This window comes from Mustela erminea, chromosome 5 (assembly GCF_009829155.1).
Source record: "Mustela erminea isolate mMusErm1 chromosome 5, mMusErm1.Pri, whole genome shotgun sequence".
In the NCBI taxonomy this organism is placed as follows: Eukaryota; Metazoa; Chordata; class Mammalia; order Carnivora; family Mustelidae; genus Mustela; species Mustela erminea.
This window is the reverse complement of record NC_045618.1, coordinates 119,515,047-119,534,631: the sequence shown is the minus strand read 5'-3', so window position 1 is coordinate 119,534,631 and position 19,585 is coordinate 119,515,047. Positions and strand designations below refer to the sequence as shown.

The 19,585-nt window shown below is 46.1% G+C and overlaps 1 protein-coding gene across 2 annotated transcripts in view; it reads right to left on the bottom strand.

Annotated features, from left to right (window-relative positions):
- Positions 1–19,585, bottom strand: part of FOXN3 (forkhead box N3) — a 394,050-nt gene that overhangs the window by 236,821 nt on the left and 137,644 nt on the right. The gene's annotated exons all lie outside the window — the stretch shown is intronic.

The window sequence follows — 19,585 nt, the reverse complement described above, 5'->3', positions numbered from 1 at the left end:
GTAGTTTCACTTCCAGCTAACGCCTCCATTTCACCAGAAACCATTTTCGAACTGTGTCTTTTGCCCTTTGCACACTGAGCTAGCTAGTTATTGCCTGCCAGTTTAGAAACACGACTGACCACCACACCAGAACTATCTTCCAAAAGCTGAAGTACAGAGAAGTAGATCGAGGCACAGACCATCCTTTGCCAACTCTATAAATACATTCCAAAATCAGCAAGTCGCCATGAAAATCTACTGACTGTACTACCAATCAGATTAACCTTTTCCCCCAGATCCTGGACAGAAGGATGAGACCCCCTACAGACTCCCTACAGAGGCACCCCTGTGCCCTACAGGTGCTTGGAGTCTCCGCACAGTCCCGGGCACTGGCGAAGTGGAGGAAACAGGCTCCAGCAGCTCACTCCCGTCTCTAGCACCTGCAGCATCTTCACGTTTGGGTACCAAGGCAGAGGGGTTCATTCCGTCATGAACCACCTCCATATGCTTCCTTGAAAGCTCATCTGGTGCCACAACCAGACACCCGTCTCAAGGCTATAGTCAAAGACTCTGGAAGAAGTGGATGAAGGAGAAAGTTGAGGTCTGCGGTTTCAGCTATCCACAAGGATCTGATTCCAAGTCCCTCTGGCTTCGGCCAACAGCAGCTCCCTCTAGATCTGAATTCAACCTCTCAGCTTCCTTGTGATGCCAGCATCACAGCAAAGCCTCCAATGCTTATGCTAAGCCCTGCGCAGACCTTCCTGGATCTCCTGCGAATGAACCACCAACTTGCATTTGCTATGCAGATGTGCTTCCTAAGTCAGGGGCTTCCTACATCAGAGCAGGTTTCATGAGCCACGTTCCAGGGCTCCTCCCTCACATCCTCCATGGCTCATTTTTCTAGATCAAAATCTACAACTCATGAGTAGGAAGAAAGTCACTTAAGGCTGACTGCCCTGACTTATCATTTAATCTACACAGAGCTATTTATTTACTAATTACATTCTGGGCCTGACAGCACTGGCCAGAAAAGATTTGTTTATTCATTACCAAAACCAATTAATGTAAACAGAAAATAAAATCTTAAAGGTTACTCTTGGGAAGGACTTTACTAATGGTGTCGGATGAGCCCCTAATTAAATGAGGCAAATGAAGCCCGAAGAAGCAAAGGGATTTAGGGCACATGGGTAGCTTCCTTGCCACTGTTCAACAGCACCCCAAAATTCCAGTCCTGTGGTGTGAATGGGACTGACCCCGTGGGTCGGCTTCTATAGCGAAGGATGAGCATTAAAGAAAGAGCGGGCAGGTCCAGCTAGGACCCACTGCACAGGCTACTACATGTCCTCTGTCATGTAGATACTTGAAATGGCTCTTCTGTCATTTGCAACCAAAAGCTTCCCAACAGATAACCGTGCAGAGTCAGTGGCAATGCCAATTTCTTGACTCCCCGTACACAGATATTTCTGCCACAGGAGAGTCTTTAACATAGCAGAATAGAAAACCATATTTTGACAAATTCAGGGGCTGAACTTGGTAAGAATCAAAAGATTTGGAGGAAATACAGGAAACTAAAGACCGTCATTGTGCTCTTTAAACATATGGCTTCATGTGTAACTGTGGCTACATTAATAGAGTATTACTGATGACTGAAGAATCCATGAATGGAGATTAACTGTAGAGAATTCATGGTTAATGAGAGAGGACCACTCTATTTTTTAAATATAGTATGTATGTATGTATGTATGTATGTATTTTTGAGCGAGAGCAAGCCCAGGAAGGTAGGAGGGCAAAGATGGAGAGAGAAAGAATCTCAAGCAGGCTCCATGTCCAGTGCAGAGCCTGACATGGGGCTTGATCCCAGGACCCCAAGATCATGACCTGAGCCGAAATTACGAGTCAATTAACCAACTGAGTGACACAGGCACCCTGAGGACTATTCTATTTATAACTTGAGAACAAAACCTAACTCCCACTTCAGTCTCAGAGTTGGTCCTAAAGCTGGGCTCATCCCTACCTCCCGGAGGGACAATGCCCCAGTTTTGTATTTCCAAGCGCCCAGCTCCAAATCAGGTGCCAATGGAGGGATGATGCAGGTCTCGACAGCTAAGTCTATTGAGTAGTTACTAGATGAAGACACCGTACTGTGTCTTATCTGCTTTATGTCACTGAATGCTCCCCGGCGATCAACGTGAGGTAGACTGATCAGAGTAGACAATTAACATGTGTTAATGATACGGAAGGAGTGACCATCAGGCACACGGAACTCTTGTAAGATTAAATTTATTGTCAATGAGAACACATTCTTTAGTACTCCTAAAACTATAAAATTAAAAAAGATGAGTATCAATAGACGTAATACAGACAGGATCCAGTTAACATTTATAAAGAAGGATAATTTGCCAGCAGATCCTGGGGCTTAAAGCATCCGCACCCCTCGCTCACGTGGCCCCTTCCGTGGGCCTGGGAAGGACCCCAGCCACGTGTGGAACGAGCACCTTCAGTATTTAAGCTTAGTCATCACACAGAAACACTTAAATGTCCTGAAGCCCTATGGCTCATATATGAAAAAAACCTGAGAAAGGTTCCCCGACATCTGACAATAATCCGAAAGATTTACATGACATTACCAATAACTGCTTGTAGAGCAAACAAACTTTTTCTCCTAAGCCATCAAGAATGGAAAACAAGCCCCAACCAACCATGCTAGAGGAATGAATGAATTATCTTGCTGTTCTCTTGAGGGAAAATGGCATTCTAAAATCGCTGTCATAGGAAGAAGTGGTCAAAGAGCACACAGCCCAAAAAAATGTAGGAAAAGGAAGTAATGCAGACATATGTGAAATAGCTAATTGATAATAATATTTGTGTTATTTTCTGGATTTTGTGATGTTTCGGATGTCTACTTTGAAATACATATATATTATTTTCTTTCATCATGTGAAATAAATGCTCATTCGTAAACCTGGTTTTATGTTTGCAATTTTACATTATTTTACATTTTTTCTTGGCGATGGCTACCAAATCGAATAGGCCTGTGGCCAGACGGGCCTGCATCCACTCTCCGTGAGCCTGCTATGAGTCAGGTCACTGCTTTCTGCAGACTCACAGTTGGCTAGGGGCTCTGTGAGGCAGGTGCTGTTATCCCATTTTACAGATGAGGGATCTGGGCCTCAAGCAGGTTAGAATGACCTACCGAAGGTTACCCAGCTGAGAAGCGGCAAACTGAACCCAGCTGTCTGATCCATAGGGCCTCTAGCCAGGTGCCAGACCACCTTGCCAGTCCTGCTTCTTGGCCTGCCCACCGCCACTAAGAAAGAAAGGAAAGGGCTACCCTTCTGTGACCCAGGAGCGCTTTCCTGGCCTCTGGCTGCTGCACAGCTTCCCGGCAGGGCTGGGGAAGGAGGGGCTACCTCAGGTCTGTGGAGCAGATGGAGCCCTATTTCAGTTCCTGGCAGAGCAGAGGGTTTAATCTTTGTCAGTGGACCACAGTGGGACTCTACAATGGGTCACCTTGGGGACACAACCTCTTGGTCAGTGACCAGTCGTCCCCTTTGATGGCATTTATGGTTCAGGGGATGCTGATTAGGCTGTAGCAAGAAGGTATGGTGACACGGGGTCCATGTCTATACCTCAGTGAGAGCTGAAAGCTACGGGCTGGAGGGAGGGACCCCAGGGGAGGAGAGGGAGCCGTCTGACTACAGAAAAGGAAGCCCAGGGGCGCCTGGGTGGCTCAGTGGGTTGAGCCGCTGCCTTCGGCTCGGGTCATGATCTCAGGGTCCTGGGATCGAGTCCCGCATCAGGCTCTCTGCTCAGCGGGGAGCCTGCTTCCTCCTCTCTCTCTCTCTGCCTGCCTCTATGCCTACTTGTGATCTCTCTCTGTCAAATAAATAAATAAAATCTTTAAAAAAAAAAAAAAAGAAAAAGAAAAGAAAGCCCAGACCTGAGTGCGAAGGCACATCTGCAGCCTCAGCTCCCCTTCCTCCCCAACCCTAGGACGTTAGTCCTCAGGGCCCCATCCCAGCATCCAATCTCCGGTCCCCATCAATTTAGAAGGATCTCGTCATTAGCATAATGCTTCCTGGGGGACAAATGCCTCACTGACTCAAGTTTTCTGTCTAAAGAACCTGATCCCTCCTCTGAGGCCTGCGCCCCACCTACCTGAACCCCTTGTGTCAGTCTTCCCTGGACTCAGGACAGGAAGGACCCACTATGTTTCTTTCCCACTCAATCTCTGTTCAAAATGATGACCCTGGGGGGCCCCCGGCTTGTTCAGTCGGTAGAGTGTACAACTCTTGATCCTGGGGTCAGGCATCTGAGCCCCGCGTTGGGTGTAGAGGTTACTTTTAAAAAAAGGTGAAACTATAAGGCGGTGTGTACTTTACCTTCTTAGGGCAATGAGGAGCCCAGGGGACCAGTGGAACACAAGACCTTGGACTTCACCTTTAAAATAGTGTTACTGGTCATTATCATCATCGGTGCTTAATTCTCAGGGTCTCCACTCTGCCCTACTCTCCCCAACAGCTAGAACAGAAAGGGCCATCCTTCTGCAAGATTGGGGTAGACATACACAAAATCCCAGAGAGAGAAACCCACTTCCCAGCCTCAGAGTGAACTGTGCTAATGAATGGAAAGAACTAAAGCGTCCTGCTGAAAGGGAGGAGGGAGTGGTGGAAGTGGGCAGAAGGGCAGACCACTGGAGGAGCCTGCGCATTCCTCAAAGGTGAGGCCTCTTCCAAGACCCACTCTGCACCCTGGCAGCATGAACCCTGGAGTCTCAGTAACAATAGGGGCTAGTTACTTGGTGGGGGTAGGTCCCCCGATGTGGCCAGCTGACAATCCCAACGGCACTCAATAATCAAATCACCCCATCTTCCCTTCTGATTCCCAAGCTCACCAAACCCCTTCAGTAGTATCTCTCACTGTTGATTAATACACAAGCCTGGAGTGCCTGGGTGGCTCAGTTGATCTAAGTGATGCCTTCGGCTCAGGTCATGATCCCAGGGTCCTGGGATCAAGCCTGGCAACCAGCTCCTAGCTCAGTGGGGAGTCTGCTTCTCCCTCTCCCTCAGCCTTCCCTCTGCTTGTGCTAGCTCTCTCACTCGCTCTCAAATAAATCAATAAAATGTTTTATTTTATTTTTCTAAAGATTTTATTTATTTATTCACAAGAGAGAGAGGCAGAGGGAGAAGCAGGCTCCCCCATGAGCAGGGAGCCCAGCGCACGACTCGATCCCAGGACCCCGGGACCATGACCTGAGTGAAGGCAGACGCTTAACCATCTGAGCCACCCAGGAACCCATAAATAAAATATTTTTAAAAAAATAATCCAAGAACCTTCTGATTTGCTCCACCTGTCCTGCGAGCTCAGCTAACCCGTACACTCTGGGGAAACAGGTGTGCTCCCCAGGGCTGAAGACAGTTCACGAAAGTGACATCACACAAGGGCTCTCCTTCATTTGGCCACATACTCCTGGCAGCCACCAGGCCCTCCTGGGACACGACTATCTTCTGTACAAGCCACACGGGCAGAGTCCTACCCAACAGAGAGCAAGTGTGAGAAATCTTTGCCGAGTAAGGACAGCATCAGTCCGCTCTGGGAAGGGACAGATCCAATACAAGTACTTCTGGCTGTGGCAACGTCCACTTCAAAGATTTGACAGCACAGACACTGACATTGGAACAATACAGAGAATACAGAAAAGATTAGCATGGCCCCTGATCAAGGATGAAGTATTCCGTATTTGTATGTTAACTAACTGGAATTAAAATAAAAACAAACCAACTAACTAAATAAAAGACAGAGGCAGGCGGAGTACCAGGCAGGATGTGGGCGAGTCATCTCACCTTTGAGTGCCTTCCTGTCCTCACCTGTGAAATGGGGATATAACACTGCCGACCTCCCAGGGCTGACCGAGGATCAAATAATTGGCATATGTAAAGCACCCCAGAGACACGCAGGGCGCCGGCTAAATCCCTGCAAGGTTTACTATTATTATGCAGAAAATAAAGAGAATTATAATAGAGGGAGAGGTGAGAGCCAACTTAAAGAAAGATTTCCTCACAATTTACATTAACTGCCTAAAACCGGGGTGTTTTCTCCCAAGCATAAAGATTTAAACATTTCCTCCTTTTCTTTCTTTGTAGTTTAAGGATCAAGTGGCCACTGAAATTCTACTATACTTGGGGGTAGGAAGGCAAAGTGTGGACTCGCTACACCAGGCACTTGAAACTCGTGTAACAGGGTGTGCTAACTATACTTCAGAAAAAAATTCTTTAAAGAAACTATTGAAATTCTTTCCTGGAATTAATTAGGATTTTCTGCTATTTTCCATAATGCCTTGAAGACTGTGGAAAAACGTGTGTGTGTGTGTGTGTGTGTGTGTGTGTGTGTGTTCTCGGTTTGGGATCTCATGCTATCTCTGGTGAAAACTTGTGTGTGTGTGTGTGTGTGTGTGTGTGTTTTCTTGGTTCTGGATCTCATGCTGTCTCTGTTGAAAAAAAGGGCAAAGAGTCCTCCCCCACAGAACAGCAGAACCAAATAAGTACTGTTTGTCGGGGGGGGGGGGGGGCTGCCTTGGGAGTAGGTGCGTGTTCTTAGGATGAAGTCACGGGGGTAAGCTGAACACACAGTTATTTTATAGGCTTTTCCCCAAAAAAACCTACCTGTTCCGTTCAGGAGAAAGGTATCAGTCATTACTAGGAACAATTCCCTACAACGCTCTTTCCGCCGAGCACATGAAGCGCTCCACCCTGCCACCAATTAAAAACTGGATGATAACAGGCCTGGGGAGCTCACTGTAACACCTTTGTCATAACTATGACGTTTCTTGGGGTCCACATTCAGATGTGAGAAATGGGACAGCCTGTGGATTACAGGTGTAAACTTTGGGCATAAGGGAATACTTGGATGGGGAGATCCCCCTTGGCTGGTTAGTTAAGGGGGTTATGTACCCCAAATGCTGAGAGTGTCCCCAGTACATTCTCCTTCAGACCAACACCCGTGTTCAAGGAATGACAAGCTGTCTACTGCTCATTAGGCACATAGTCTATTGCTTGAACATCCACAACTTCCCAAATTATCCTAAGCAGCCAGCCTTCCCAGCCATGGCCGTTAAGTCACATGTTAGCCTCTACACAATGGCGGGGCCTGCTCAGAATTCAAACCGAAAAGTTCTAATGCCTAAACTTGACTTTCCAGCTTGATATGAGGAAGAGAGAGAGGGGAACCTTCTATAGTAGGGGGTCAGCAAACTAGCACCTGCAGGCCAAATCCAGGCCACTGCCTGTTTTTGTAAATAAAATATTATTGGCACACAGCCACACCCCTTAGATTACGCAGTTCTTGTGGCTGCTTTCCCATCCCAGGACCAGAGCTGAGCAGTTGCAACAGAAACCACATAGCTTGCAGAGTCTAAAATATTTACTATCCGGCCCTTTAGAGAAAAAAAGAGAGGATGACAAAAGCCACCAGAATATTTACAGAAGTTCCTGATGGCCTATGACTCATGGTTTAAATGGAACAGTGGCCCTAATAAGTTAGCAGAAGGAAATGTGGGTTCAAGTACTCGTTCTACCAACAGGCTCAGCTTTGTGAGGTCATACAAGTATTTTCACCTCTGGCTTCCATTTCATTCATATAATAGGATTAGTCATGGGTGGCAAGTGCATGACAAATAATTAGGTAATACCCCCAACATATGCATTTTGAACACACGACAAGAAGAATTACTGTTTGTTTTCTGAAGAAAACAAAGAGGTCCTGTCTGGTATAGCAGTATTCTGTGGTTAGCAGTTCAGTTGGGTGCTTCTGGAACCCCATGATATGCAATGCACGGAGCTGGTCTAACCCCATTAGGGCATGTGGCTCAAACGGCAGATAGTAAGTGATAGGGTAGTCCAGGTCAGTCCCGGGCTGGGAGAGAGTCAAGGAAGGTTTACTCATTTTTTTAAAAAAGGAAAATGTGAATAGTGCCCTAAAGAAAGTGTAGGACTTCAGAAAAAGGAAAAGGGAAGGGAGAACTTTCTTCTTGGTTCTTTCCCGCACTGAGCAATAAAGCGCATTCTCAAAGTGAGAAAGGTCAAGGGCATATTCAGAGAACTATGCAAGAGACAGATTCATCTGAGCAAGAAGATCACCCACGGGAACAACTGGGAAGATGGCTGGAAAGGTAAAGTTGAAGACACATTAAGAAGGAAGGTAAGTTCAAAACCCACAAGTTTGTATTTTACGCTAGATGACGGGGAGCAACTGAGCGTTCTAGGTAACATAGGAGACAGTAACATGAAAGTGGTATTTTAGAAACATTAATCTGGCCATGGTATATAAAATGAATCAGAAGACTCTGAACTACAGAGGAACTGAAATTGAAACACAGGAAATAGTATCTATCATACTGATGGAAACATTGTTTCAATGGGGAAGAGAAACAATTCTTTATCCTCATTTTAACTAGTTTCCCATCAGTGTGTCCCTGATAATCTCCTGTATGTCTCAAAAATATTTTTAAATACCTACGAAATAAGCAAAACTGGAACAGGCAAGGAAAAGAGTTCAGGAAGAACAGTCAGACAACAAAGGTCAGGTCTCGATACAAGGGTTTCACTCTTTTGTGAGATGTAGGTATATGAGGAATAATAGTCGGCCTTTGATTTCAAATCACAAGCAGGAAGAAAGTTCATTATAGTTATCACGAGGGAGGTTATATTTGCTCCCTGTGTGTGTGTGTGTGTGTGTGTGTGTGTAAACCCAATTTCCTCATTCACAGCCCCCCAGAAAAGGCGGCTAAGAATAGGCAGCTCTGCGTCCGGTTTCATCAGAAATAAGATTGTGCCCGTTCTAGGCCTCTGCCTTCCTCAGGCTGCCAGCCTTCTGTCACTTGCCCTCCCACATGGCCCTGGCTTCAGACACCTGTGTGGATGGTGACAGGAGAGTCAGCTTCTTGGAGGGAGGAGGCGGAACAGACAAGTTAGAGACGCTGCTTCAGAGAAGGTAGAGTAGGGGCTGGAGTCCCAGGCTTTTCTACCTGAATGACCTGCTCAGGTTAGCTGCTTTCTGTTGAAGGTCCCCACCTATAAGATGGGGGAGATGAGTAACCCACTTCAGTGAGTGCCAGGAGCCTCGGCTAGGAAAATGTCTGCAAAATGCTTTGCACCCCGTACCTGGCACCAGATAGGGCTCAATCAATGGAACTGCTATCATCTGTTTTCTTGGGGTGCTGTGACATTTGGCTTGGATAACCCAAGTCAATTTTTATTTGCTAGGTGAGAGGCACTTCCTTAATTTAATTACCATATGCCCAATACACAAACTCTTTCCCCCCTGTGGAGTACATCACCAGATGCCTAGAGGACCAGAGCCCCAGAGATGGAAACTGCCTGGGGAATGGGCCTCAGCAGCCAGGCTGCAGTCCAGCCTCCCAGGAAGGCTCCCAGCCCCACAGCACAATACCCCCCCATGTCCTCTTGTCCTCAGAAGAGACAAGGTACTTGGGATCTGGGAACCCTGGTGGGGAGGCTTCCAAGGCTTCTCCCCCCAGGCTGTTCACAAGCGTCTCTGACTTGCTCAAGGGCTCACCATGAATTGAAGGAAGAGTTGGATCTACAACCCAGGTCTGCTCACTTCTTGTCCATCCTCAAAGTCACATTAAAAAAAAAAAAATTATAAAAATAATAATGGTCACTGTGGAAAACGTGGAAACTAGAGAGGAATTAAAAGGGAAAAAAATATATGGATATAAGCCCATTGTCCAAAGCTTCTATACCTCTGTTAATTCAGGCTGCCTTCCAGGTTTTTCTAGTCATACGATGAAAGTGAGAACACACTGTAAATACACTTCGTGCCCTGTTGTTGTTATTGTTGTTGCTGTTTTCCTTTTTCCACTTTACAGTGTATAAACTCTGTTTCTGCAACAAAATTTTGAGCTGCAGGTGGGCAGAAACCACATCAGCCTTGACATCGCCCCTTCTGTTCCCTGGCACACAGTAGGAGCTTAATAAACAACGTGCAGTGCATGGATGCCGGCATGGCCTTATATAGAATAACCAGTGACGTACCCACCCTCATTCTGCTGGAAACTCAGGTCATCCCCAGGGTTCTGCTACCGTGAAAATGTCAGATGCACAGCCTCGTTCCTGTGTGGTAAAGGTAGCTCTCTGTCCCTAAGGTAAATTCCTAAACGTGTGATCACTCGGTCAGAGTACTCACATTGTAAAAAGTCTTGGATCCCTACTGCCAAATGGCTCTCCAGAAAAGTAATCCTAATTTATGTCCTCCACCAAGTGATCTAGGAGATGGAAAAGCATGAGTGTTCTCCATGGGGTGAGTATGTGAGTTGAGGGGGAAATTGCAGAATCCCTCAGTAGGTTTTTTAATGAGGAATTAAGGGCTGGACATAAGCTCATTTGATATCTAGCAACCCCACACAGTATGAAGTACGTTCCCGAACTTCGATCAGTATCCCTCTGACCTCTTCTCTGTTGAAAAATACAGCGTGGTACCGAATACTAGAGAACTATCAACCCTACCATTTCTATCCCCCAAACTGGGAAACATCTCCCTTCCCCCAGAACACAGCATAAATGACCCACACCACATCTGCGTCTCTGGCACCAAGTCTGTTTTCCTTGACCTGTCTATAAATATCTGCAGTTAAAAGTAAACGTCATAGCAGTTTCCTAAATGTCTTCTTTTCATACACTCATGCATTATTAGAAAAACAGTTTGTTCTTCCTAATGTAAATAAATCAACAAGATACATTGCAAATGAGTATGTCTATCAGAGTATTTTAATTCATTACTCCCTTCCCACCCCGTAAGTCAAGGAGGTCATTTGTGAAAATAAAAACAGCTGTATAGATCCTGATCCAGGAAGCCCCAAGCTCCGACCTCATGTGGCCAGCATGCACTTGGAATTAGCAGAAGTGAGCATCTCGGTGCACTCTCCCTCCGTGCAGCCCTCTGTGCTGTATCCCAGGACACATAAGAAACTCCGGATTCGGGGCGCCCGGGTGGCTCAGTCAGTTAAGTGTCTGCCTTCAGCTCAGGTCATGATCTCAGGGTCCTCGGACCAAGCCCTGAGTCAGGTTCCGCACTCAGTGGGAAGTCTGCTTGTCCTTCTCCTTCTGCCCCTCCACCACTTGTGTGTGTGCATGTGTGCACTCTCTCTCCCTCCCTAATAAATAAATAAAACCTTAAAAAAAAAAAAAAAAGAAGAAGAAGAAGAAGAAAAGAAAAAGAAACTCTGGATTCAAATCCCACCTCCATCTCAGAATTACTGTATCAACCCCACCTTCTGTGCCTTTGTTTCTCCATCTTAAAAATGGGGTTTTTTTCTGCATTTCTCCTGTGTTTCACAAGAAGATTACAAAGAACTGAAGCATAAAAATCTTTCATGTGTTCTGAGAGGCAAAGCCCCTCTCCAAATTCAGTGTACTCCTCCTATGCCATGACTTCTGTTTTCTCAACATTCTGACATAGCACTTCTATCCAAATCTTGCCCACACCTGATGGCAATGTTATCAGGATAGCTCTTAACCTTTTGAATCATCTGTGATTTTCTAAAAAATCCATATGGCTCTTCACCATCCATTAATATTAAGCTACTCTTTGCCTTGTACCCTTTTTTATAAACATACACAAACACACACACACAAAATACAGAAGTCCAAATAGTTTTGACTCAGAATAAACCACATGCCTCCAGTACTCAACGGATAAAAATCTCAAAGCTCATGTTCACATTTATCCATGAAAGAAATGTAATAGTTCAACATGTCACACAGCAAGTCAATCAGAGGGACTGAGAAATAAACACAGAAGTTCTCAAGTCCATGTTTCCAGTTTCCTTGTGATATGAACAAGACAGAATTTATTTGAGAAGAAAATGCCAAGGTGACATTTGGAATTACCATGTTTGTGGGGGCAGAAGGCCAACTTATAGGACCTTTTGCATTCTCTTTTGGAGCTGTGGCTTTGCCAGATCTACAACCCCATATGCATACGAGGTTCAGCCAATTCACCATGGGGATCTGATAGCTTTGTCCATGGACTTCTGCCTTCTTCAGCAACTATAAGGGAATCTGCCATCAGGAGGCCTTTTGGGGAGATGGGATCATGGGGAGAGCCAGAAAGCCAGCCCTCTGAAGAAATCCAGTTGGCCTCAAAGTCAGATTTCTTGCGTTAAGGGTGACGCATTCTGGGGGAAGGGGTTAGGGGTGGGCAGTCCAACAAGAGGACAGAGCACCTAACTAAAATAGAGGTGCCCTTGCCAGTAGAGGCACACTGGCCATGTCCCTTGTTTTTCAGCCCACTGATAGTGCCACCTTGACAGCAGGATCTACTTGCTGCCTGGCGGCAGATCCACAGACTGGGTCTGCTCCATTTTCTGCCCTGTAGAGGCAACTGCTCTGGACTCAAGCTGAGCATTAGAGCCCTTCTGCAGCTCCTGACACTCTCCCACTGGTGAATTACTGAGCCAGGGGCTGGCAGGAGAGGAGTGACCACTCCCACATCTGAGAACTCCTGGAAAGACCCAGCTCTAGCCCATTTCATGGCAACCTCACAGTCTCCCAACCTCCACAGAAAGGTTTGTAGACCAGGACTTAATGAAATGCACTCTGTGGGAAGCATTATCTTACTGAGCTCCTGGTATCACAGCTTTGTGGAGGAACAGGCCAGGCTGAAAGCATTATGAGTAATGATGCCTTTAGCATCTGCCCACTGAGACGCAGATCTGTAAACGTCTCCTGTGACCTGCAGCTGCCATTTACACCTTCTCTCCCGGGAGCCTTGAGTCCATGTCCCCACTGGCAGGATTCCCTTCTCTCACCCTCTTTCCTCCTCCTTCTCTTTGATTAACATTCGGGGCTGAAACTTCATCAATACCCTGGAGCCCAATGCAACCCACCATAAGTCTACCTTAAAATCCCAACCCCTTGGATGAACCTTGGAACCACTCTGGACTTCAGTATCTTTTTTATTGCCAGTGAGGGGCAGGAAGAGCTCTTCTCCAAAGTTCTTTCCAGCTAAAAAAAAAATGAATATTCTATATTTTATCTGCTTAAAACTTTGTGCCCTATGTCTTTGACAGAAATAACTTCCCAGGCTTGCCTGTTAAAGGAATTTGAAACATGCAGCATGCCAGAAAAGTCCCTCAGGGCTAGCCTTTCCTTCCTTTGTATCTATGGGACATTGCATGGCCTAGAGGCAACACTGGTTTGAGGAGGGATGTCTCGGGTTTTCCAATTTGCAATCCGGTAGACTGGATGAGTCCAAAGGTATCATTCAGAATGAAAAGGCCATGCTTTTGCAAGTAGAAAGCTCAGGCTGACCAGCAAAGGCCAAGACAGCAGGAAAGAAAAGCCACTGTTGACTGAATATCCCAAAACAGATACAAACTTGACAAGGGGTGGCTCTCACGTGGCCGCCAATGCCAGGATGTTGATGTCATCCACAGAGCAGCAGGGTGAGTCAGCAGGTTCTCTACCATCAACCCAATCCCAGGAGGTACCCTATGGTGACCAGACCACACCTGGTAATGGGATGTTCTGAATATCCCGTCTGTTGTCAGGAAATGTAGCTCCTCGAATCAGGACCCTAACCCTAAAAATGACCACTGGCCACCTGCGTCCTGTCCTTCAGCGGACAATTCTGGAAATGGAGCTTCTAGACCATGTTATAATTTAACAAGGCTTTCCTTGAGCTGGCCTTTGGATTGATATGTTTTCAGTTCATTGTGTTACCTGTCAGAAATGTGTCGCCATGTAGATGTCAGCCTGAGAACAGGCCAGGATGTATGGGATGCTGCCTGTCTTTGTGTTCATCCTGGAGAATTACTGTAGCTTGAGGGTGACAGTCCCACAAGTAAAATCTTTATCAACCCTGCCTGCCTTAACACTTCAGATTCCCTTTATTTTCTTTTCACTACGCATGTGAAAAATCATGAAGGCTTGTGTGTGTATATTGTACTTTTTAAATTAAAAGACCTTTTAAAAAGCAGAAAATACATTTTCAGAAGTCGTCACTCAGGTATGGGTGGTTGGGGACTGCAGGGTTTCCAGAATCATTTGGATTCCAGGACACTATGACTCCACGTCTGGCCTTGCCTAACTTTAATCTCAGCACTCTAAATCCACTTGATAAAAAAGAGAGGATTGTTTTGATGGAGTGATTTCAGAGAGAAAGGAACCACACCTTAAAAGCCCCTACCTGAGCTCATTCCTTACCTGTTGTTGCCTCACATCTAAAATCAGGTGCCCTACATTCATACTAGCATGTGAATGACTGATACCAGAGTCACTCCCTAGAACAGGCTGGAGAGAAGCAGGGATCTGTGTGCCCCCCAAATAGGTATATAGGTGTGTTATCAGGGTGTGTCCTAAGGGAGGGAGAAAGGCAGAAAGAACAGACTGAGAATACCCAGAACAAGAGGGCCACTGCGCTATTTTTTCTAGAGATGATCTTGTCTCTCTCTCTTTTTTAAAGATTTTATTTATTTATTTGACAGACAGAGATCACAAATAGGCAGAGAGGCAGGCAGAGAAAGAGGGAAGCAAGCTCCCTGCTGAGCAGAGAGCCCAACTTGGGGCTCAATCCCAAGACCCTGACATCATGACCTGAGCAGAAGGCAGAGGCTTAACCCACTGAGCCACCCAGGTGCCACGATCTTGTTTCTTCTTAATTTGACTTTAAAAAGAAGGACACCCCGTAACAGTGACCTACCAAGGAAGGGTAATTTATCTACCCTTGGTTTAACTGGTGCTTGAGCAGAGCCACTGTGGAAAGGCTCCTTGGCCAAGCCCATCTTCATCTCCCCAGCATTCCTGGGGGAGGGCGGAACGAGCACAGCTGAAACCATCAGCGCCATCACGGAAGCAGCACTAATATGGACACAGGAGGTGCCGGCTCATTCTCCCCAGCCAGGTGTCCAGGCTGGCGAGGCCATCTGGGTTAGGAAATGTGTGCTCTAAAGCCTGCTGGGGGAAGCCCGTTTTGAGGGGGAGCTTAGCTTAAAAAATCAGCCAGCTTCACGAAGTCTCTTCAGCCCTTGCCCCCATCAAGGAGTGGAGCCTTGGAAATGGGCTATTTCCCCATATGCATAGCCCTGAGAATATCAATGCTTCCACATTCAACAGCCTGTGGGCCAGAGGCCAATGAACAAGCCAGATCCGGCAAGAAGCAGGGGAAAAGACTGGGAAGAAACTAGATTTTGGCTCCAGGTGTCCAAAAACCTAATGGTATAAAGCAAAAATGAAACCCTTTGAAGAAATCCTTATTTAAAATGTAATTAACCACCATACCTTTCAACTCTTTGTACCCAGATGAAAGAAATAACAAACATGAAAAATGAATTTAAGGTATACCAAATGAGAACACTGTCTCTTTAAAAATCTTAGGTCCGGGGCACCTGGGTGGCTCAGTGGGTTAAGCCTCTGTCTTGGGCTCAGGTCATGGTCTCAGGGTCCTGGGATCGAGCCCCACATCGGGCTCTCTCCTTGGTGTGGAGCCTGCTTTCCCCCCTCTCTCTGCCTGCCTCTCTGCCTACTTGTGATCTCTCTGTCAAGTAAATAAAATATTTAAAAAAAAAAAAATCTTAGGTCCAAAATTTTAAAACTCCATGAAAACCCAGTATGAATGATGATGTAAAGAAAGAGGCACGCCTGTTCAATGTTGATGGGAACATCAGTTAAGTCCTGTCATTTGGGAAAGGCTGTTTAGCAATATTTATTAAAATTAAAATGCACGTTGGCTTTGACTTAGCAGTTCTCCTTGTAAGGATGTGTGGTCCAGAAATGCACAATCCTGCAAAAATATGCATGTGCAAGAATTATTTCAGCATCGTCTGCAATAGAGGAAAACTGGAAAGAACTCCATGCCCATCAAAAGCAGATCAGTGAGTAAATCCTGGCTCATTCATAGAACAGACACTTGCAGCTTGTAAAAGAAACAGGTAAACTGAGGTGTTTATGGAACAGATGCTCAGAGAGAACAGCACACTGCAAACTGAAAAGCCAGCCTATTTTTTGTATGATAGCATTCGATATGTTAATATATGCACCAAGAAAATCTTTTGATCATTAGGGACTTTAAACTTCCCATGACAAGCATGTCTAAATTTGCTAGGATTTTAATGTTTTTATTTCTTTAACATTAAGCAATAACATGTAATCAGAATTTTAACAGTGAATACCTCCAACTTCACATTACTTAATGGTCTACGACACTGTCTTTGTCCCTCATCTTGTGCTAGAGTGGGACTAAGGACTCTGTTTCTTATAGATTCTAGAGAATAGTGGCTATCAGCTATGGTATTTCATCTCTGCAATTCCAGAATAAATAGTTCAAAATTCCAACTCTTCCAAAGCTACTTTGTGCTTGAGAAGTGGTCAGTGTGATGGACTGGATGTGGAGCTATGAGTTGGGAGTGTCAACTTGCACACATTTTTTCCCATGTTCCAATTTTGTCATCAGTGAGATTAAGGGCTTGAAGGGAATCCTCTCTGATATTCTCTCATATAAAGACCTTGACCCCCTCCCTGACCAAAGCCTCCGTGAAAGGAGTACTCAATGGGCATTTGTTGAAATACCGGACAGGGCCAGAGCCTGAAATCAGGACACCATGGGGAAAGGAACAATAAGAGAAAAGTCTTACTGGCACCATTTGGAGTTAGTGTAGAGTCAACCAACAGAGGAAAGCAAAAGGGTTTCGGTGTAGTGGGAAAAACAAGCACATTGTTGAAGTTCTCAGCTGGAGAACTGAGTATCTGGAAATTCATTCGTAGGGATGGTTTGTCACAACAATGGGGAGAAGGTAGGTGCTTCCAGCATTTAACAGATGGGCCAGAGATGCTAAACCTGCCACAAGAACCAGGACAGCTCCAAATCAGTTCCAGCTACGCAGCCCATGGAGTAACGCTGAGGGGTGCCTGCTGGATGAGTAACCATCAGCTTCCTCGTGTGTCCAAAGACCTGGGGCCAGTGCTAGGGGCTGGGGGATTGGGTGGGGGGGCGGACGGGAAAGCAAGGTGGCAAGACTACAAAGATGGCAGACAGATGGCCCACCCTCTGCAGGTTATTCTCAAGTTGCCTGAGTCTAAAAACTACAAGTTTGCCAACCCCAAAGTGCCTATTTTGGATCTTCTACTATAATTCTACTTTCCCTTTAAATTGTACTTTTCTCTTTCCCTGATTAAATCCCGCCCACAAAGAGGCTTTGGACCTCGTAGGTTCAAGGCCTTCATATTATGACTTGGATCCCATTCTCCCCCTTGCCTAGTTTAAGTGGGTTCCCGGGCTCTAGAAGGCCACCACTGTGTGGTTTAAGTTCCAAGAAACAAAAACCTCATCTACCATATTTCCCATGGCATCCCCAGCCCCAAGAACAGTGGCTGGCACATAGTAAGTGCTCAGCAAAAAAAAATTTTAAATGAATAATTGAATAAATGAGGTAGTGGAAAGCTTCAGTTTTAGGAGGGAGTGAGGGCTGGGTTAGTGATTTATAAGCTGTGTGGTCCTGGGCAAGTCATTTAACCTTTGTGAGCCTTTGATTCTTCTTCTGCCAGGCAGAATAGCAACCATCACCTCCCAGGGCTTTGGGGAAGATGGGAATAATGTATGGCAGACATCCAGCATGTCTGCTTCCCAGTAGCTTCTCAGAAAATGGGAACGAATTGTATCACCATTATTAATAACTCCAACTCACACCACGACCCATGCATCTGTTACAATCATAATTATCAGGAAAGTCACACAATTCAGTTCATCTTGGCCTTTTGGAGCCACTAGCTAATAACGGACATGAGCAATAGCTTCTTCTTTAAATACAATGTTTCTCCTTTCTCCTTCAAAGCAACACTACTCAGCACATTATCAGCTAGCCCACTGTTTCCAGACACCCACAAAACCCCTGTAAAGATGTGCGCCCTGGAAAAACAGGAAGACCAGCCCCAGACAACCAGCAAGTAAGTCTGAGGGCAATTCCGGTTTAGCCCTAGCCCCGAGAGTGAACATTTGATTCTGAGTTCACCTCCAGACACCTGAGCCTGCTCACAGAGGCACGTCCAACACCGCACAGCGGGTGCAAGGATGGACCTTGGAGCCGGAGGCTGAGTTTCAAATCTTGCTTCCACGCCCTTAACTATATGACCTTGGGGAAGTTACTTAACCACTTGAAACCTCAGTGTTCTCATCTGGAAAATGGGGACAAATAATAGTACCTATTATTGGGGAAAGGAAGGGGGAAGCCGAAGACTGTACTTCTATTGGCTTGTGGAAAATCATGGAGATCAACCAGCCCATTAGCAGAAACCCTATGAGGAGACGTCCTTTGCACAGAGACTACGTGTCCCATATTCATTCCTTTTTGTTACTCATGCGATCAGCTTGAATTCTTGCTAAGGCACAGAGGAAAGGATTTGCTGGTGATGCAGAACATAAGCAGAGCACGTGACACACAGTAGGTCTTCAATAAATACGTGTTGAACAACTAACCAAATGGCTGGTTTAGAAGTTGAAAGACTGACAGTCCATTGCACCTGTTTGACCCAAAAAACTCCATACAGACTAAGGTGAGTGATGGTCTTGGCATTTTTAGAACCGAGGCCTGGAATCTGTAATAACCGAAATCTCTGTTATGGTTACCTTTTTTTTGTTTGTTTTCAAGGGGGACATGCCCCAACTGAAGAATATGGGCATTTAACTGTGGACAGGTGATTCAGAGAAGGTCTGAGACGTCATCCAGCCAGCACCCCCACCGTGATGGCCCCTCAGGCACAAGAATTTGTGCCATAAAAGTGAACAAGTCCATGTGAGTTCCCCCAGAGGCTAGCCCTCATCTGTCATGTCCACTGCCAGATCTGGAGGGCCTACAGCATGCAGCAGACAGTAATTGCTCAATAAATGCACACGGAGCAAAAAAATGACCTGAACAGACCAACGAAGGAAGACACAGAAAGAAGGATCAAAAGGGGCAGACAGTTACTGAGAGTCTCAGCCAGAGCTAAGCCCTGTTCTATAGCCTTGGCTACTTCTCCAAACAGCCTTAAGCAGAGGTGGGAGATGCAGATACAGAGAAACAGGGGTGAGGGAGATCTGGGAAAAACGAGGAACGGACGTGGGTGAGTTTATACGGGGATGGGAGGCTCAGTCAGGACATCTGTATTGCCTGCACGGGCACCTCTCTCCAAGTCAGAGTGACCGGAACATCTGGAGGAAGGGCAGGGAGCTGTGAAACACCAGATCAAAGAACTACAGTCCCCACTGCTTCCACACCTCAGGCTCTCAAGGCTTTCCCTTTCTAGAACTATCCATTGTTTTCCTCCATCTCCTGCCGTCTGCAGCTCTTCTCTTTGCCTTCCTCTGGGCTGGCTCTCTGGGCCTCGAAAGCTCCGCTCTGCTTGTCCCCATGCTAGAAATGTACAAAATCCCTTTGTGGAGGCAGCCCCTCAGGTTCTCTCTCTAGTGAGGGGCTTCCTTCCCTCCTGGGATGAGCACATTGTCCTCTCCCCAAACTCAGCATGTGGGTCCACCGTGGACACCAATTTCCTCTTTGATGCACTTTTAACAAGTGTTTTATAAGGCACTTCTCAGAAAATTGCCCCGTTCCTTCTGT